Source organism: Camelus bactrianus, chromosome 35 (genome assembly GCF_048773025.1).
Source record: "Camelus bactrianus isolate YW-2024 breed Bactrian camel chromosome 35, ASM4877302v1, whole genome shotgun sequence".
Taxonomy (NCBI): domain Eukaryota; kingdom Metazoa; phylum Chordata; class Mammalia; order Artiodactyla; family Camelidae; genus Camelus; species Camelus bactrianus.
The window spans coordinates 6,643,978-6,663,846 of NC_133573.1; the positions used below are offsets into that span (position 1 = coordinate 6,643,978).

The 19,869-nt window shown below is 43.9% G+C and overlaps 1 long non-coding RNA gene across 1 annotated transcript; it reads left to right on the plus strand.

Annotated features, from left to right (window-relative positions):
- The first annotated feature begins 3,950 nt into the window (after positions 1–3,950).
- Positions 3,951–18,747, plus strand: LOC141576009 (uncharacterized). The gene is made up of 3 exons (XR_012504175.1): positions 3,951–4,766; positions 13,570–13,901; positions 14,646–18,747. It is a non-coding gene; the product is annotated as an uncharacterized LOC141576009 (long non-coding RNA).
- The last annotated feature ends 1,122 nt before the right edge of the window (positions 18,748–19,869 follow it).

Sequence of the window (19,869 nt, forward strand, 5' to 3'; positions counted from 1 at the left end):
ACAGGACCAGAGGGACAAGGCGGGCACGTGCAGACGCCAAACATGAGCCACTGCCTCGCGCCTGAGTGAGCCCTCCCGGAAGGAGAGGGGACAGGTGCTGCTCTGCCAGGAAATCCTGTGAGTCTCAGAATTGTTCCCAGATGCACACATCGCCTGCTGGAAATCACGTTTTCCACAGGACTTCTGTTAGAAGCAATTAGTCCTCTCACATGTTTCAATGATTCTTTCTGATTGTAAATAGGGAACACTTAGTCCCAGGGAGTTTCTGGTTTGGTTACATTTGGGGACATCTATTTGAGCAAGAGGGTCTGGAAGGTGCGGCTCACTCAGGAAGGGACATGGAAGGAAACCAGGATGGCACCAGCCCAGTGTCACGCCCTCCTCTGTTCCTGCATCAGCAACAAAGGGAACATCTGGCCAGCCCGACCCCGTCTGCAGACGTTAATCTGCGCCTCCGTTCCTGACGCTAGAAATTACCAGACCAAAGGGCACGGTCTCCACCCCAACTCACAATCTGGATCTCTTGATTGTTGAAGTTGAACCTTCAGCCAGATGCTGCCTCGCTGGCCCCAGGCTCCCGGGGCCCCCACCTCCCACAGGCGCCCCCGCTCCTCTGGATGGGCTGCCAGGAACTTCCTACAGACTGAGGGCAAGTGGCACACAGGAGTCAGGGAGGCCCACCGAGCCCCGGTGCACACCGGCCGGCCCTCTTTGAGTCCCGGGGCACGGCCACTTCCATCCTTCCTGTAGCACCCCCCCCCCCGCCCAGCCCCTGCTGCACTCAAACCACTGCCATCACCCTCACCCACCTCCCACTTTCGTCCCTCCCCGCTCGTCCGCTCCGGCGGCCACAACGAAACCCCACCCCCGGTAGCCTTAAACAACAATTTCTGGTCCCACAGTTCTGCAGGCTAGAAGTCCAAGATCAAGGTGTCTCGGGCTTGCTTCCTCCTGAGACCCGTCTCCTTGCAGAGGGACCCGCTTACTGCGTCTTCACACCATCTTCCTTCTGCACCCGTCTGTGTCCTAACCTCCTCTCCTTACAGGGACCGCCTCCCCCCTGTTGGATCAGGGTCCCCCCTTCCGACCTCATCGAGCCTTATTTCCTCCTTACAGGCCCCAGTCACACCGGGGGCCAGGGCTTCAACAGAAGAATTGATGGGAAGGGCGCCCAATTCAGCCCATAACTTCACCCCACCCCACACCTCAGGCGCTGCCTGTCCACCCTCTGGGCCTCACAGCCCCCCTTTTCCCCCTGAACTTTCCAGCTCAGACTCCACAGACGCCTTGACTGCAGAGTGCCCTCAGTCAGGCTTGTAGACTTTCATGCCACGTTCACATGGTGTGCACTTCCACGTGGCAGGGCCCCGGGTTCAGTGGATGGGAAACAGCTCCATATCCTGCGGGTGCTGGGGGTGCTCCATCAGGCCCAGGGCAAGAGCACAGATGGAAACCCACAGAGCGTGATGCTAAGGACTCGAAAGCCTGAAGCCAAGCTAGCAGGGTGCGAGATAGAATGTTCTGCTCTCCTGTCTTGACAAATATAACTTCATACCAACAGAGAAAGCCAGTTTCAAATTTAGAATTCTTGGACTCCTTGGAGCTTTGCAGCAGAATGTGGTGATGCCAAGAGAGCTGGCCTCCAGCTGACAGCCTACCCCTCTCTCCTCCCACCACCCTCCCACCGCAAGGACGTACCAACATGGACACAATGCCCACGTTCCATCCACATCCCACCAGCAGCTGTCTCCACGGCCTCAGGCTGTGCAAACTAGTGGTGCGGTCCACCCTCAGGAGCACAGATCCAGGGATGGGGTCCACTCGGGCCCTCAGCGCCCACTGGCAGGAATCCTGGGGTCCTGGTAGCCTGAGCTGGTTTAGAACATCCTCTTGGGTCTGCAATTCCTCATTCCATGGAGAAAGGTACAGCTTCAAGAGAGGCTAAAGCAGGAGGCCCTGGGCAGGGGACCCTCTTGTCCATTCGAAGGGCAGGACTGTAAAAGCCAGTCAGTGCAGCGTGGAGTAACCAACACCCACCCTGGCCTTGAGCCTCCAGCTGCTTCTCTGTCCACACTCTGCCTGCCAGCCCACGAGCGCAGGCACAGTCAGGGTGATGTAGGAGCTCGAGGCCCCAGCACACTCGGCTGGACAGAACCCCAAGCATGATTCAGAATCAGCACTTTCAGATCCTTTCTCTCCAGGTGGAGACACGGGCCCCTGCGAGGGTGTCTGCAGCACTGGCCTGGGGGCAAACAAAAGTCTCAGAGCTGAAGTAAGAATGAGGGGAGAGATGGACAAGCACGTGAGTGTGGACAGAGAACTAGCATCTGGGTTCCAGAACTTTCCAACACCTCCAAGTGAGCAAATCAGTGCAGCAAGCCTTGAGCCCTCTTTGCAGAAATTCAGGATCTTCCAAGTTTTGTGAGCGACAGAGTTTGAAAATACAAAGAAATGACCAAACCCACTTGAGGAAAATATGTTATCACCTGCTTTACTTATGACTTCAGAGGAACAGAAGTTTCCTCGCCTTTCCCAGTCTTTCCCTCCTATCTGTTGTTCTCACACCATAAGGACTCTGGAAACTCAACAGTCAGGGTCCAAAGCATCTGTATGACAAGAAGTGAGGCAGGGCCCAGTGTGGGGCGGGTGTGCTTCCTGGGGAACAACGGGATCCCGGGAGAAGCTCCCCAGTCTCCCATGCTTGCTGACTTGGAGTGAGACATTTAACACCAGAGCTTCTGAACTGCTTCTGGCAAATACATATTAAGATTTCTCTTCCAAAACATGGAAGGGGATTCTGATAGTTCATTTTCTGTGTCAACTTGTGTGGGGCAGGGATATCCAGACATGTGGTTAAATATTCTTCTGGGTGTGTCCGTGAGGGTGTTTTTGGATAAGATTGACGTTTGAATCCATAGTCTGAGTAAAGCGGATTGCCATCCAATGAGGATGGGCCTTGTCTAATCAGTTGAAGGCCTGGATTACAGAACAAAAAGGCTGACCCTCCCACAAGTACAAGAGAACTCCTTCTGCCTGACTGATTGAGCCAGGATATTGGTCTTTTCCTGACTCTGGACTTGAACTGAAACACTAGCTTTTCTTGGGTCTCCAGCCTGTGAGCATTTGGACTGGAACCACACTGTTAGCTGTTTTGACTGTCCAACTTGTTGACTGTAGATCTTAGGACTTCTAAGTCTCCATGTTGCCTGAGCCAATTCCTTACCATAAATCTCCTCTCTGTATGTACGGATCCACCCTTCTGGTTCCACCTCCCTGGAGAACCCTGACTAACACAGGAACTCAGTGAGACGAGAATGGGTGATGGGGAGCTGCCTTCTGCAGCAAAAGTTAGAGAGGAGGCTGGGGCCCTGGGCACTCAGAGCTTTCCTTCCCTTCAGCCCCTGGCCCCCGTAGCTCCTGGCTGGAAGGGCGAAGAGATGGACTGTAATCTCCCAGGGAAGCAGCAGGGGCCCAGCAGCAACCGGCAGCACAGCGGAAGTTCTCTGGACTCTGCTGCTCTCTGGCACTGTGCTGATTGGTTTTTTATTGTTTCTCAGGCTTGGAAAGGTTCACCCCTTGTGATCAAGCTTAAAGTCTCGCTGGTGCTGAAGCCAGGGGAGATTTCTCAGAAGGAAGAGAAAACCCACAAACATGTCACCGTGCTGGGGGCTCCAAGTGCCCTTCCACCACGGAAGCACCTGGAATCAATTATCCATCCCAGATGCCTGAAGGCTCCTCCCTGACAAGGAGGCTTACCTTGGTACATGGCGGTGGAAATCGGCCAGCTGACGCCCAGGGCCTCGTCCTCTCGGAAAGTCTCACAGAAGTCCCACAGCATGGCCAGGCCCAGGCCCTGGTGGCGGTACCTCTTCCTGACAAACACGGTGTCGAAGACAGGCAGCAGGTAGCAGGCACCCGTGCCATCACCACACAGGCCACCTGCAGGGAAAGCAAGAGACACACGCTGTTCCCTGGGCTTGACTAACCGGCCAGGACCCTCCCTCTGGGCTGGGTCCCTGGTACCACCTGGAAGCAGGGTTGGCTTCAGAAACTAAACCACCAAAGACAAGACAGCTGATCATTCCAAACCTGCAGTTCTCCAACTGACGGTCAGCCCACGTGTTCTGAATTGCTGCCCCCACCGCCGCTAGACTACCGCCCCCAAATGAAAAGCAAACCTGGTGACTGAGCTGAGCAAGGCCATCTGCACACCCAGGGTCCTCAGACCCCTCCCTCACTGTGCACATTTCAGAGACCCCTGAGGTCAATGAGGAGCATCTGGATAACATCAAAGTTCTCCCTGAACCAGAGGATGTGGGCTGGGAGATGCAGCCCACACATCTCCAGGGCACAGACTTGTCCAGTAACTCTTAACAAGGGCTCACCATGTCCAATTGTGGCAAAGTAGACTTACCCCCAACAGACTAAGTCCTGTTTCCCATCAAAACATCAATGCCCTGCGACAGGAGAGCAGGAGAGGCGATAGTTGGCACCTTTCCCACTTTTCCAACCTGAACTGAACTTTACTGCAAACAGTACCAACACCAGCACAGTTGCTGTTTCTGCAACTGGAATTTGACACTGCAGCCGTTCACCTCTGTTGTCACCCTAAGCAGAAAATCAATGCCACACGGACCCGACTACATCACCTTCCTCACTTCCCAACTGCCTGTGCCCTAGGTGTGCTGGAGCCCAGGAAAAGAAATACGTCGTACATTCAGTTCCTATTGGACGAGGTGGTATTTGTGCCCGCCAAGATTCAGAAGGTGAGTAATTTCCCAAAACAAATGAAAAATGATTCTGAGTCTGATCAGCCAGGCAGAACTGCAGATACACACTACTGTCGTGAATGTGCAAAAATGACCTATCACGCATGAAAAGATACGGAGAAAGCTTATGGCATAGGATTAAGTGAAAGAAGCCAATCTAAAAAGGCTACATGCCATACAATTAGAATTATGTGATATTCCGGAAAAGGCAAAACTGTGAAGGCAGTAAAAATGTTAGTAAAAATATCAGCTTGTACATGATCATCTTCACGTCCTGTCCTCTCATGGTTTTTCCTGTGTGCGCGCCTCCTGCATGACCTTCTGTGTGTCCAAATACCCTCTTCTTATAAGGACGCCAGTCAGATGGGACTAGAGCTAACTCATCACCTCTTAGGCCTGTCTCCAATAAAGTCACATTCTGAGGTACTGGGGGTTTGGGCTTCAACATGAATTTTGAGGAGATACAATTCAGTCCGTAAGAATATATTATCATTAACTAAAGTCCATCTGTTACCATAATTGATCCCCTTTGCACATTTTGTCCTCCCCCCCCCCCCAGTAACCACTACTCTGTTCTCTGTATCTACCTGTTTGTTGTTGTTAGGTATGGTTTATTCATTTCTTTTGGTTCCTTGTGTTTGTTTTTTGTATTCCACATAAAAGTGACACAGTATTTGTCTTTGTCCAGCTGACTTATTTCACTTAGTTAGCATAATACCCTCAGTGTTTATCCACATTGTCACAAATGGTAAGTTTTCATCTTTTTATGGCTGAAGAGCATTCCATTGTGTGTGTGTGTGTGTGTGTGTGTGTTTGTGTGTGTCTACAAACATCCACATACATACACACCACATCTTCTCTATCCACTCATTCATTGATGGGCACTTAGGTTGTTTCCATATTTTGGTTAGCGTGAACAATGCTGTGATGAACATAGGGGTGCGTGTATCTTTTTGAATTAGTCTTTTTCATTCTTTGGATAAATACCCAGAAGTGGGATTCTTGAATCATTTGGCAGCTCTATTCTTAATTTTTTGAGGAAACGTCATACTGTTTTTCACAGTGGCTGCACCAATTTACATTCCTACTAACAGTGTCCAGGACCATATGAAGGGTCTCTGTGCTCCCCCTTCTCCTCATCCTTGCCAACACTTGTTATTTATTGCCTTTTTGATAAGAGCTATTCTAACAGGCATGAGGGGGTATCTCACTGTGGTTTTGACTTGCATTTCCCTGATAACTAGTGATGTCAAACATCTTTCCAAGTATCTGCTGGCCATCTGTATGTCTTCTTCAGAAAAACGTCTATTCAGATCCTCTGCCCATTTTTTAATCAAGATGTTCATTTTTTTGTTGTTGAGTTACATGAGTTCCTTATATATTTTGGATATTAGCCCCTTATTATATGTATCATCTGCAAGTATCTTCTCATTTGGTAGGTTGCCTTTTCATTTTGCTGATGGTCTAATTTGCTGTGCAGAAGCTTTTGAGTTTGATGCCGTTTATTTTTGCTTTTGTTTCTCTTGCCTGAGGAGACATATCTAGAAAGATATTGCTAAGACCAATGTCAAAGAGCATACTGCCTGTTTTTTTCTAGGATTTTTCCTAGAAAATTGTGTTTCTTTTTTCCTAGAAAAATTTTTTTCTTTTTCCCTAGGATGGTTTCAGGGCTTTCATTCAAGTCTTTAATTCATTTCGAGTTAATTTTTGTCTGTGATGTGAGATAGTGGTCTAGTTTCATTTTTTTGCATGTGGCTGTCCAGTTTCCCCAACTGGACATTTACTGAAGAGTGTACCTTTTCCCCATTGTACGTTCTTAGCTCTTCTGTTGTAATTTAATAGTCCATAAATGTGTGGGTTTGTCTGGATTCCCAATTCCATGCCACTGATCTATGTACATTTTTTCCTGCAAATACTGTGCTGTTTTCATTACTATAGCTTTGTAGAAGAGTGTGAAATTAGGGAGTGTGGTATCTCCTACTTTGTTCTTTTTTCTCAGGATTGCTTTGGCTATTTGAAGTCTTTTGTGGTTCCATATAAATTCTAGATATTTTTGTTTAACTTCTGTGGAAAAACATCCTTTGGATTTTGATACAGATTGCATTAAATCTGTAGATTGCTTCAGCTAATATCAACATTTTAACAATGTTAATTCTTCCAATTCGTGAACACAGACTACCTTCCCATTACTTGTGTCCGTTTCCATCTCTTTCAACCACGCCTTACAGTTTGCCATGCGTGGGTCTTCCACCTCCTTGTTAAATGAGTTCCTAGGCATTTTATTCTGTTTGTTACAGTTGTAAATGGGATTGTTTTCTTAGTTTCTCTTTCTGCTAGCTCATTGTTAGCAAATAAAAACACAGCACATTTCTGTATGTTGATTTTATACCTTGCAACTTTACCATATTTTTTTTATTATTGCTAATAGTTCTTGGTGGACTTTTTAGGGTTTTCTATATATAAAATCATGTCATCTGAAAATAGTGACAGTTTTATATCTTCCTTTCCAATCTGAATGCCTTTTATTTCCTTTTTCTTGCCTAATTACCCTGGCGAGGACTTGCAATACTATGTTAAGAGAGGTGAGAGTCAGTGCCCTTGTCTTGTTCCTGATTTAAGAGGAATAGCTTTTAGTTTTTCATGACTGAGTATGACGTTAGCTGTGAGTTTATCATATATGGCCTTTATCATGTTGAGATATGTTCCCTCTTATATCACTTTATTCTGCTGCATTTGGAAGGAATGTTCTATACACATCTACCAAATCCATCTGGTCGAAAGTTTCACTTAAGGCCACGGTTTCCTTGTTGATGTTTTGTCTGGATAATCTACCCATTGATGTAAGAGGGATGTTAAAGTTATTGTGTTGCTGTCAAGTTCTCCTTTTAGGTCTATTAATAATTGCTTTATATATTTTGGTGTGACTGTGTTAAATATATAAATAAATAAATAAATAAATAAATAAATAAATAAATAAATAAATAAATATATATATAAATAAATATATATATATATATATATCAGTTATGTCTTCTAAATTGTCCCCTTTATTATTATATACTATTGTAGATATATAATATATAATTATTATATATATACACTATATTATTATTATATACTGTCCATTTATGTCTCATTATTACTTTTGGCTTTAAGTCTATTTTGTGTGATATGAGCAAGGCTACACCCACTTTCTTTTGGCTGCCATTTGATTGGAGTATCACCTTCCATTTCTTCACTCTCAGCCTACGTTTGTCTTTAGAGCTTAGGTAAGCCTCTTGGAGTCTCCTGGAGCACATGGCTGGTTCTTATTTTTCAATCCATCCAGCCACTCTGTGTCTCTTGATTGGTGAATTCACCCCATTTACATTTAGGGTGATTATTGATAAGTGAGGACTTAGTGCTGCCATTTTATCTCCTGTTTTCTGGTTTCTCTACATCACTGTTGTTTCTTTTTCTTTGTGTTTCTGTCTGCCAGCTTAGTTTGGTGGCTTCCTATGATGTTTTTCTCAGTTTCCTCTTTTTTTCTGTTTCATGTCTCTGCTCTAGATTTATGTTTTGTGATTACTATGAGGTTTGTATAAAATGTCTCATAGATAAACCAGTCCTTTTTCCGCTGATAACATCTTATCTTCATTTACCTATAAGGTTTCTGTCCTTTTCCTCTTCCCCCTTTGTGTTTTTGTCTCAAATTACCTTCTTTCATGTTGTAAGTCTGTTGCCAACTGAAGTAGCTATAATTTTTTTTCTTCTTTTTCTACCCTTTAATCTTTATGCTATAATAAAGCATTTAAAACCTATTCAGATAAAGAGTTACAATTTTCTGATTCTGTCTACTTATCACGTTACTCAGAGTTTTATGTACTTTTTCCTTTTTGTTGCTGGTAGAAGAGCTCCTTTCAACATTTCTTTTAAGGCACATCTAGTGTTGATGAACTCCCTTGGTTTTTATTTATCTAGGAAAGTCTTTATTTCTCTTTGATATCTGAATGATAATATTGCTGGATGAAGTATTCTTGGGTGACAGTTTTTATCTTTCAGTATCTTAAGAATGTCATTCCACTCCTTCCTGGCCTGTAGAGTTTCTGCTGTGAAATTTACTGATAGTCTAATGGGAGTTCCTTTGTAGGTTATTGGCCCTTTTTACCCCTGGCTGCCTTTAAAATTCTTTGTCACTGACTTTTGACATTATGACATTTAATAATTTTACTTTTAATGTAATGTGTCTTGAAGAAAGTCTTTTCGCATGTAGGTAATTAGGTGTTCTCTTAGCTTCACAGACTCATATATCCAGTTCCTTCCACAGGTTTGAGAAGTTCTCAGCTATTATTTCTTTAAATAATCTCTCCACTCCCTTCTCCATTTCTTCTCCTGTGATACCCATGGCCCTAATGTCACCCTTCATCAAGAGTTGGACAGCGCTCATAGAATTTCCTCATTTTTATGTCCTATTTTTCTTCCTTCTTCTACTTGCATCATTTCTAGATTTCTATCTTCAAGCTCATAAATTCCCTCTTCCATATGGTCTGATGTATTTCCAGGGCTTTCTAATGCATTCCTCATCTCATTTATTGAGTTCTTCAGCTCCAGAATTCTGTTTGATTATTTTTTAGAGTTTCTCTTTGGTAAAAGATTTCTTCTCCTCGTTTATTTTATTCCTGAGCTCACTAAACTACCGTTCTGAGTTTTCTTATAGCTCAATGGATTTCTTCATGAAGGCTATTTTGAATTCTATTAATTAGACTGCAATATTCCTGCCTTTAAATTTGGTTTCTGGAGAACTGTCATTTTCCTTTTATGGCATGATGTTACTTTGGTTCTTCATGATACTTGATGAGTTGTTCTTCTGCCAGCATATTTGAAGTAGCAAATATCTTTCTGCTCGATTCTAACAATGCAACAGGTTAGAAATTTGAGGTCTTTCTTTTGTTTTCCAGGAGGTGGCGCTCTAGCACTAGTTTCTGACTTATCTGAGCTGCCTCTGACTATGTCTGAGAGTTGGCACTTTCTACCCTCCACCACATCTGTCAGAATTGTGGACCTGTGTCCTTGTTACTGCTTCTTGTGCCTCCAGGGTCACTGGTGCCTTCCTGCTGCCAGTGTCACTGGCATTGCAGCCTGCTGCACTGGGATGGTGGGCTCTTCCCTGGAGTCCAGGATCCCTGGAGTCATAATCTCTGTTGCCATGAGGGAGGTAGAGGGAGAGGGGGACCAGGAGTTGCACAGGTGCCACTGCCATGTGCAGGGTTGTAAGGTTCACAGGCTCCAACACTGTGGGCAGGGGAGCAGGAGGCTGGAGTTGTGGGTGCCTCAGCTGCTGGAGGATGGAGTCTTAGGCCTCTCTGCCGCTGCTGCCCAGTTACCTGTGCGTGCATGCACCACTGCGGCCAGGAGGCCGGAGACGAATGCACTGCCTCCCCTGCTGCTATGTGTTCTCTGGGGCTGTGGGCTCAGCTTCCATGACCAGAGAACCAGGCTGCTGTTCCCTCAGTTCTGCCTCCCCTGTGTGTTCCAGTCCACCCACCTTTAAATGAACGCATGTGTGGAATTCTCCAGCATCCTGTGTGTTGAGCAGAGGCACCTTTGTTGAGTTGTGGACACTTTACTGGTTATAGACTGAAGGAGGGGACAGAGGGAGCTTTTCACTCTGCCATGTTGCTGATGCCACTAATACAACTGATTTTAAATAGGCCTAGACATTGGATTTGGCAGACAAAGAACTCAAAACAGCTTTACAAATACGTTTAAAGAATTAAAATGACTTTTTTAAATAAAGGGAAATATATGCTTGATGAATAAACAGAGAATCTCAACAGAGAAATGGAAATTACACATAATAGAAAGTCTAGAGCTAAAAAGTGCACTAACTGAAAATTTTAAATATGCTCAACAACAGACTAGAGATGGCAGGTAACGTGAATACAGATCTCTAGAAATGATCCAACCTAAGAAGAGAGAAACATGTCTGAAGGAAAGTGAACAAACTTCAGAGACTTGTAAGACAATATGAAGCACCCCGATACACATATGACTAGATAAAGAAAGAAAATAGTCTAAAAGTTGTGAAGCAATAATGGCCAAAAAATTCCCAGATTTGGTAGAAAACTTTAAAGATTCAAAAAGCTCAACAACCCCCCCAAAAAGATAAAGAAAAATAAAATCACTCCTAGACGCATCACAGTGAAACTGCAAAAAAGCCAAAGAGAAAGTCTGGAAAGTCTTCATAGGAAAGTGACACATTATGTATGAGGGACAATAACTCCCTTGCTGACTTCCCACCAGAAACTATGAAAGCCAGAAGGTGCTGGAACAACAGATTCAAAGTGCTGAAGGAAAAAAATTATCACTAATTACTCTCTGTCCAACTAAACAATCCTTCAAACCTGAAAGTAAAATAAAACAAAGGTATTTTCAGTAAGCAAAGCCTGAGAGAATCTGTTGCCAGAAACTCCACTACAAAAGCTGCTAGAGGAAGTACTTTAGCCTGAAGGGAAATGACACTGGATGGCAACTGGGACCTATACAAAAAAAAAAAAAAAATTAATGGTAAATATTTTTAAATTACATATTTTTCTTTTCTTAATACTTTTAAAAAATATGACTACTTAATTAAAACTTATTAATCAGTAGTGACAGATTTATAACAAATATGTCTAATATATTAAAATAGCACTTTGTAAATAAAATGATACATAAAAATACACTATTTATTTTAAGGTTTCTATATTTTACCCCAAGTAATTCAATATTAACTCCAAGTTAATAAGTTTAAGCTGAGCATGTAATAGCTAGAGCAAGAACAAAAATAATGAGCTAGCAAACCAAGACAGAAATTAAAATGGAATACTAAAAAATCTTCTTAAAACAAAAGACAAGGTGGAACAGAGAAAAATTTTCAAAAGAGGAAAGACAAAACAAATCATAACAGAGAAGATCTAAGTATAACCATACCTATAATGAAATGTAAATAGACTAACAGTCCAATCAAAAGACAGAGATTTTTAAAAAATAGATTTAAAATCCAAGACCCAGTTGTATACTGTCAACAAAATATATGCTTTAAATATAAAGACATAAACAGACAAAAAGTAAAAAGCTAGGAAGAATATATTCTATGTAAACAGCAAAGTACAAGACAATGAAGTGGCTATATTAGTAACAGACAAAATAGGCATCTTATCAAGAAATATTGCTGGAGACAAGTGGGGGACACTTCAAAATGACAAAACAGTCAATACATCAGGCAAAAAGATCAATTATAAATTTGATGTAGGTAATAACAAAGCTTCAAAATACAAAGTAAAAGCTGATAAGACTAAAAAAATGAAAGATGATCCATAATCATAGGGAAAGACTTTAACATACATCTCTCAGAAATTCACAGAATTAGACAAAAATATTAGTGAGAATATAGAAGAGCCAAGACACCATCAATCACCTTAACCTAACTGGCATTTCCAAAACATGAAACCCAACTCCTGCAGAATATACACACTCTTTCAAGTCCATATGGAGTGTCTACCAAGATAAACCACATACTAGGCCATAAAACAACCCTCAATAGTTTTCAAAATATTAAAGTGTAACAGATTCTATTATCTTACTACAACAGAATTAGATTCGAAATAAACAAAAAATAAAACATCCAGAATAGTCCACAAATATATCTGGAAATTTAAAACTTACTGTTAAAGAACTCATAGAAGTCACAAAGTGAATTGGAAAATATTTTGAACTGAATGATAATGAAAATTGGTAAATTAATAAATTAGACTCCATCAAAAATTGAAATTTCTGCTCTTTGCAAAAAATTATTATACAAAAATGAAAATGTTTCCAAAATATATATCTGATAAAGAATGGATATCTATAACATATAAAGAATGCTCAAGGCTCAATAATAAGAAAACAATCAACCTAACAAAAAAAATAGGCAAAAATATTTGAACAGACGCTTCATCAAAGAAGATCTATGACTATCAAAAAAGCCCCTGAAAACATGATCAATATCATTGGAAAAATGCAAATTAAAATCAAAATTAGATACCACTTCCCACCTTGCAGAATGGCTAAAATTAAAAATACTCACAACACCAAGTATTGGCAAGGATATGGAGCGGCTGAAACTCTCCTGCATTGCCGATAGCAAGGTATATAGAATTATTCTGTCTCTCCAAAAATAAACTAATCCAGAAATAGGCAGTAAAAAAATTTTTAGTTGGCAATATACCCGAAAAATATATTTTATTAATTTCATCTTCTACAGGTTTGATACTTTTTAGACTAACTAAATTGTTGAGTAACTGACAGTCAATTGCCACTTTAAAAAATCAGTTCATGGACAAAAGCAAGACCTAGTAAGCAGCTTCAGAGAACTTTCCACCAAGTTCGTGGAATTCGCCAGAAATGAAGAGGAGGCAGATATCCAAGCATCTAGTCCGATCTGCCTCAATTCAGCGTCTTAATATCCTGCTTTCCCTTTGAGGCTCTGGGTCTGCCTTGGGGAGAACGAGGCAGCCGTACCAGCCTCTGCGTGATCCTCGGGGATAGTCTGGGGTATCAGTGGGACCAGGAGCAACAGCAGCGCCAGGCGAGGCAAAGTCAAGCTCCTCCTGCCCCACAGCTGTGGTTCTCACACATCAAGCTGGGATCTGTTACCAGTTTTTGTTACTATTAATAGGACATCTGCTGTATAAATGATTTTGCTACAGATCTAATACCAGCCATTTGGTAGAAAATGACAACAAATGAGTCTCCCAAGAAAGAGGAATTATTACAAAAAGGTTCGTTTCCATTTCAGTGACTCTTCAGATCCCTTGGGCTCTCTCAAATGAGTGGCTAAAGAACACAGCCACCCGAAAAAGTGAAACAGTTCATCAAAATCAAAGAGCAAATGGCTGTCGTGACCCAAGATGCTGAAAAACACAGGTGCTCCAGCCTCTGTGACTGACCTTGGCAAATAATTAACTACAGGAGTCGTTTGCATGGGAAACTAGACATCTCACACCATGCTGAGGGAGAAGAAAGCGAGAAATGCAGAACTGCTCCACCCTGGACAGGTGGCACACACACACAACGCGAACACAGCTCAAAACCACACTGCAGCCATACAGTGAACTCAGAGAACAGCAGGTATGTGGTGTTTTCCCTGGAAATTTAATTTTTGCTAAAATTTAGAACTTTATAAGGATGAAAAGATGGAGGTTGGACCAGTTGGGTCAGAGATGGTGATAGCCTTTAAAAATTAAAGAGACTATTAAAGCAATGTTGAAGATGAGCCCAATGCCTTGGACCAAGTGGTACAAGTTCCACACTCCCTGCTCATCACAGCCCCTAAAAGTAAGCCCCAGGATTTTCCCTTACCTCTTTATCATGGCCGCCTGCCCTCCCTCTCTTCTGAGGTAACTCTTGGCATCCAGCGTGCTTTCGTACCCCATGTCAGCTATTAGCGACAGTAATTTTCCTGATGGCTGATTGGTAACCTTAAAGAAACGCGAAAAGGACGGGGCTTGCAAAGTCATTTTACACCATGAATGGCAACAAGTCTTTTACTGGGGGGACATGGCACCACCTGGGAATCCAAGGGACATGCTGAAATTCCACCCTGTTTGCCAGTAGAACGAGAAATGTGGTGAAAATGGAATCCAAACCTTGGGCTTATTGACATGACAGCTGAATTAGTGATATTTCTTGTGCCAGGAGATTCTCTCCAAGCAATGCTGGTGCTAAAGGAGCCGTCGTGCAAGGCAGGCTGGCATCTAGGAGCCCTCCTCTCCCTGAGCGTGGAGGGATGGTGGTCCCACGTGGCCGCAAGGCCCCGTCCATAACTTTCGCTTTGATTGTATAGAATCTAACAGCTTCTCCATCTCTCCACAGAATTTTAGCCTCCTCTTTCCCAGAGTGAGGTAGAAAAAACATGTTATCATCATCCAAGTTCCTCTCTAATCTTCAAAAAATAACGACGTTTAGAAGGAAAAGCACAATCCTTTCCCCAAATGACTGAACCTTCGAAGGAGAAAGAAAAAGAACATCTGAGTGAGATAGGAGAGGAAAATCAGGCTTGGTAAATTCGACGCTTAGAGTCCACCCGGAGGTCGGGGGCGAGGTGTGGGCTCCCCCATCATCCAATTCACCTCAGGCTCCAAAGCCAGAACATGGGTCCGTTTCTCACGGAGGTTTTCACACCCCTGACCTTTCACATAGTGGGCTTCCCAGAGCGAGGGGCAGTGCCGGGGGGGCCAGTGGCAGAATGTGCATAGACAGAGAACAGTCACAGCCAGTGACACTGGAGGTTACCCTGGGGCAGGCCATGTCAGCAGAAACACGGGTGTGTCCGGGAAATAAACCCAATCTGCCATTTTTAACAACAGCCCCAGAATTCTGGCCCTCAGAAGGAGGGTAAATCATCGGGGATTACTATCTCTGTAAAACTGCCACACCAAGAGAAAATGATTTCCAATGGCTTGCAACAGATTTTGAGCACACATGAGAATCCCAATTCCAGAGAATTACCAGGACTGACTCAAGGTCCAGCCCGTTCTCAGGCTACAGAATGGAGCCAACCACTTCTTACCCATCGCAGCGTCATCACAAGTGAGGAAACTGTCTTGCGGTCAAGGTCAGGCCCACGCAGGGCTTTCTCAGTAACCAGCCCAAACGACTTCCTGCTCCTGCCTGTTAAAATTCTCTGCACTTGTCTAGCCCGCAGATGGCAAGTACATGGCATAAATGGAGGTCTCCCATTCCCACACCCACAGCAGACATAGCTAATCAATCCCCACTCTATGGGCTGAGCCTGGATATGGTCTCAGAATCCTCCTAAAAGCAGCTGGTAAAATGTGGCACTTGTGATGAAACCAGGGAGGTCCTGGTTTATAGATGAGGAGACAGAAGCTCAAAGAGGGCAGGCAATTACATGTATTGATTTCCTTGCCATGTCTCAAAGAGGACTGAAGGTGGCTGGACGGGGCCTCTGTCAAAGGCAGGCCAGGACTCCTGAGTCCCAGGCCACTGCACCTGCTGCAGCCCAGCCAGGGGTTCCCTTCTGCACCTTCATTCATTAGAACTGAGACTTCAGGAAAGGGAAGTTTGATATAAATATTAATGCTTGGTTTTACATTTAATTTTGACCCTTATATTTTTATTATTGTCATTATCCCCATCATCATTTGTGGTCATGGCTGTTCCGCCTGGATTTGCTAGGCGATCTGCAGCCACTCACAGCCCCTTTCATCCTCAGTTTCCTCTGCTGGTCAAGGGAGCAGATGACCTATCTGGTCTCTAAAACACTTGTATGTTCTAATAATAAAAATGAGGCAGCTTGCAGCACTCTAGCAAATGGCACAAAGTGTTTAGAGCCAATAAACTTATTAATTGTCCCAGAATGCAAAATATTTCACCTTCATCCAGAGCCAAATCTTAGATGAGAAAAAGACTTGCGAAAACCACACCAGCTTAACTCTGAGAAGCCACCCCAATTTTGTATCTCAGACAGTAGCAGCCAAATCAAGTTCAAACTTTAAGAATAACCAGCTCATCACAAAACTTGGGGCAGGGGGTGGGGGTGGGGTGTGACTTATAAAACCAAAAAGTTCAGAGGAAAGCCAGAAGAGAAAAACAGATTGCATCTGGCAGAAGGGAAATATCCAATCAAAAACTGGCAGGAGAAAAAAGGAGAAAAAAGAAAATGCACTTAATTTGTCCAGTTTCATTACAGGGGGAAAATGTGACATGTGATTCTGACTTAGAAACATTTCTGAAAACACAAAACTAAGATCCAGTTTTAATCCCTCAATTAGGACCACTAATTATATTCACAGAAAGAACATTAAGAAAAGTTTTCGTTTATTTGTTTGTTTTGGGTGGGGGGGGGTGGATAATTTGTGAAGAAGAGTTGGCCAAGGAACAAAATGTAATTAAAACACCAAGAGTCAAGACCCCAGGTTCTATAAATGGAGAAGGAAACCATCACCACATGCAGCTGGGCAGAGAGATCTTTACAATCTGGTTCATTAAGTGGAATTAACATCCAGGTTTCTTTCCGTTCACCGCAGAGGCCACATTTTCACAAACTGTGAGGGTTTTCCTCATCTAAACTTAGAAGCAGTGACACATGAAGAAAGTGATTGCCCTTGTTCTGATTAAAAATAAAAACAAAAAACTTAAAGGGTAAGTCAGACTCCTCCAGAGACTCAGAACACTCAGTGCTCACACCACCTAGTTCATCCATGGACGGTGACACGAACAGGTACGCCAGGCAGCCTCACTGCGTACATTACCACGCTCATTTGCTGAACCTCAAGCCATCATTAATTTGCTGGAAGAAAACCCTTTTCAAAATAGTGTCTACCAAATCAATTAAAAGCAGACCTGAAAACCTCCTGCCACTTGTGACAACATGCATGAACTTGAGGGCATGACGCTAAGTGAAATAAAGGGAAAGATAAACCCTGCATGATCCCACTTACATGCATAACACGGAAGAGCTGAATTCACAGAAACTTGAGACCCGGGTGGTGGCTCCCAGGGCCTGGGGGGCGGGGGAAAGGGGAAGATGTGGGTCAAAAGGTTCAAACTTCCAGTTATAAGATGAGTAAGTTCTGGGGATCTAATATAAAGCATCATGATTGTAGTTAATACTACCATATTATGTACTGGGAAGTTGCTAAGGGAGTAGGCCTCTTATGCTCACCACGAAACAGAAGTGGCAACTATGTGATGTGATACAGATGTTACCTAGCGCTGCGCTGGTCAGCATTCTGCAGTATACAGTGTGTCAAATCAACACACTGTATACCTTCAACTTACACCATGTTATATGTCAGTTGTATCTCAATAAAGCTGGGGGAAGAAACAGACTTGGAAAATACAACCCATAGAATGAGGAAGGAGGGATATTTGCAAATCATACATACAATCAGGACTTGCATCTAGAATAAGTGGAAAACCCAACAGTGAAAAGTCAAATAACCCAAATAAAAAGTGGGCTAAGGATTTTAATAGATATTTTCCCCAAAAAGGACATACAAATGGCCAATAAGCACATGAAAAGACGCTCAACATCCTTAGCCATAAGGAACCCTCAGCTTGCTGTCCTGGGTCTCTGCTTTACAGCTGCCCTGTAGAGACCGCCTGCCGTCAGAGAGACTAGACTTTGTGCCCAGCTAAATCACTTACTAGCTGTGCGGCTCAGCCTCAGCTTCTTCATCCGCAAATCAAATACTTTAAAGATTCTGAAATGAGATAATCCCTGTAACAGGTCTAGGTAATACACAGGCTAGTATCTAAGATATGTCTAACTCAGTGAGTACCAACAAACATTACTGGAATGCAATACAGAAACTCCCTACACCCTAGAGAGAGGATGCGGATGAAAGTTTCAAAACTAAGACATGAAAGGAAGTTAAAAGAGGTTTACCAACAGTCGGATGTCTGTTGCATATTGCTGTTTACAACTATCTTCCTTGCTGGCAGGGTGTTATTGATTAAACTGTCTCCCCCAAAAAGGTGTTGAAGCCCTAACCCCCCGGTGCCTCTGGTTGGGATTTATTTGGAAATAGGGTCTTTGTAGATGATCAAATTGAGATGAGGTCATTAGGGTGGGCACCAGTCCAACATAACTGGTGTCCATACAGAAAGCAAGGACTAGGGCAAAGACAGACGCGCGCAGAGGGAAGATGATGTGAAGACACAGGGAAAAGGCAGTTGATAAGCCACAGAATGTCCGATGCTGCCAGCACATAGCGGTAGAGACCAGATTCTCCCTCACAGCCCTCAGTAGAAAAAAAACCCTGCCAACACCTTGATTTCAGACCCCGAGCCTCTGGGACTGGGAAATAACACATGTGTGTTATTTAAACCACCCAGTTTGTGGTACTTTTGTTACAGCAGTTCTAGAAAAGGAATCCACAGGGGCAGACTGCTTTAAATGATCAACTGTAATAAGTACACTGATTTCTAAAGCCTGTTTTGCAGTGGCCTTATTAAGTTTGCAATGCCTCACCTTCATCAGACCTTCTCTTGCAGGATCAGAGATTCTCAGCACATCTTCGGTGGCCCACCAGGACTCCTTCATGTAAACAGCCATGACTAAGGAGAAAGCCAAGAGAAACCCATGATGTGCACACGGCCACCCGGCCGCCCGGGGGGCAGGGTTAGCACATGCAGCCACTGTCAAGGTGCAGAGGAAGTTTACGTGTGGGGAAAGCAGGTGATATTTCTAGAGCTGAATTATCTGAGAGCCAGGATAGAGTGATCACTCTCACCTAAAAGGACGTCACAGGTGCCTGCATGGATGGATGGCCCGTGGTTGATTTCAACCCAGGATGTACCCCAAAGCTGTTGGGCACAAAAGGCTACACACCAACACTGACAAATTCAATGGATGAGAATTACATTTTTTCCAGTGTCCAATTATGTGACACAACTTGGAACGCTGAAATTTTAGTCAAACCCAACATTATCTAAGGGCATCGAACAAACCATCTTCTCATCACCCTTGGTGCTGGGCTGGTGCTGGCTTCTTTTACCTGCTTGTCTTCCATTCTCACAATGAAAACTGTCATCTGCACTTTTCTGAGGATGCTGACACTCTGAGAGGTGAAAGCAAGCAGCTAGGAGGGCTGAGGTTAGGTCCAGTCCTCAGCTACTGGACTCCACGTTCAGTGCTCTTTCCAAGAGGCCGGAGATGGGCCAGCTGTTAGGAATGGGGCAAGTCAGGCAGGGGCGGTGGGAAGTCTTTGGATAAGAAGGGTCTGGGGCTGGGACCTGCTGGAGAGGAAGGGTGGAGACCTCCACCCCGATTCGCACCCCGCTGAGGCCCATTGATCCTGCCCACTCCACGTTTGGACACAGGTCCTGCTGTTTAGTAGAGGTGACCCTGGAACACTTCAACCTCACCAAGCTCCAGACGCCTCATCACAGTCCAGCACAGTCCTGGCACGTAACACGCATTCATCATCTTCTCATTAACGTGTCAGTTCTCCTATGTTCGTGGTGCCACAATCTCCAGGTCCCATCACTCCACCTGCTGCCTCGGGACAGTATCCACGCCCTCCTCCAAAACCCTGGGTGCCAGCTGGTCCCAGGCACCTTCATCTCC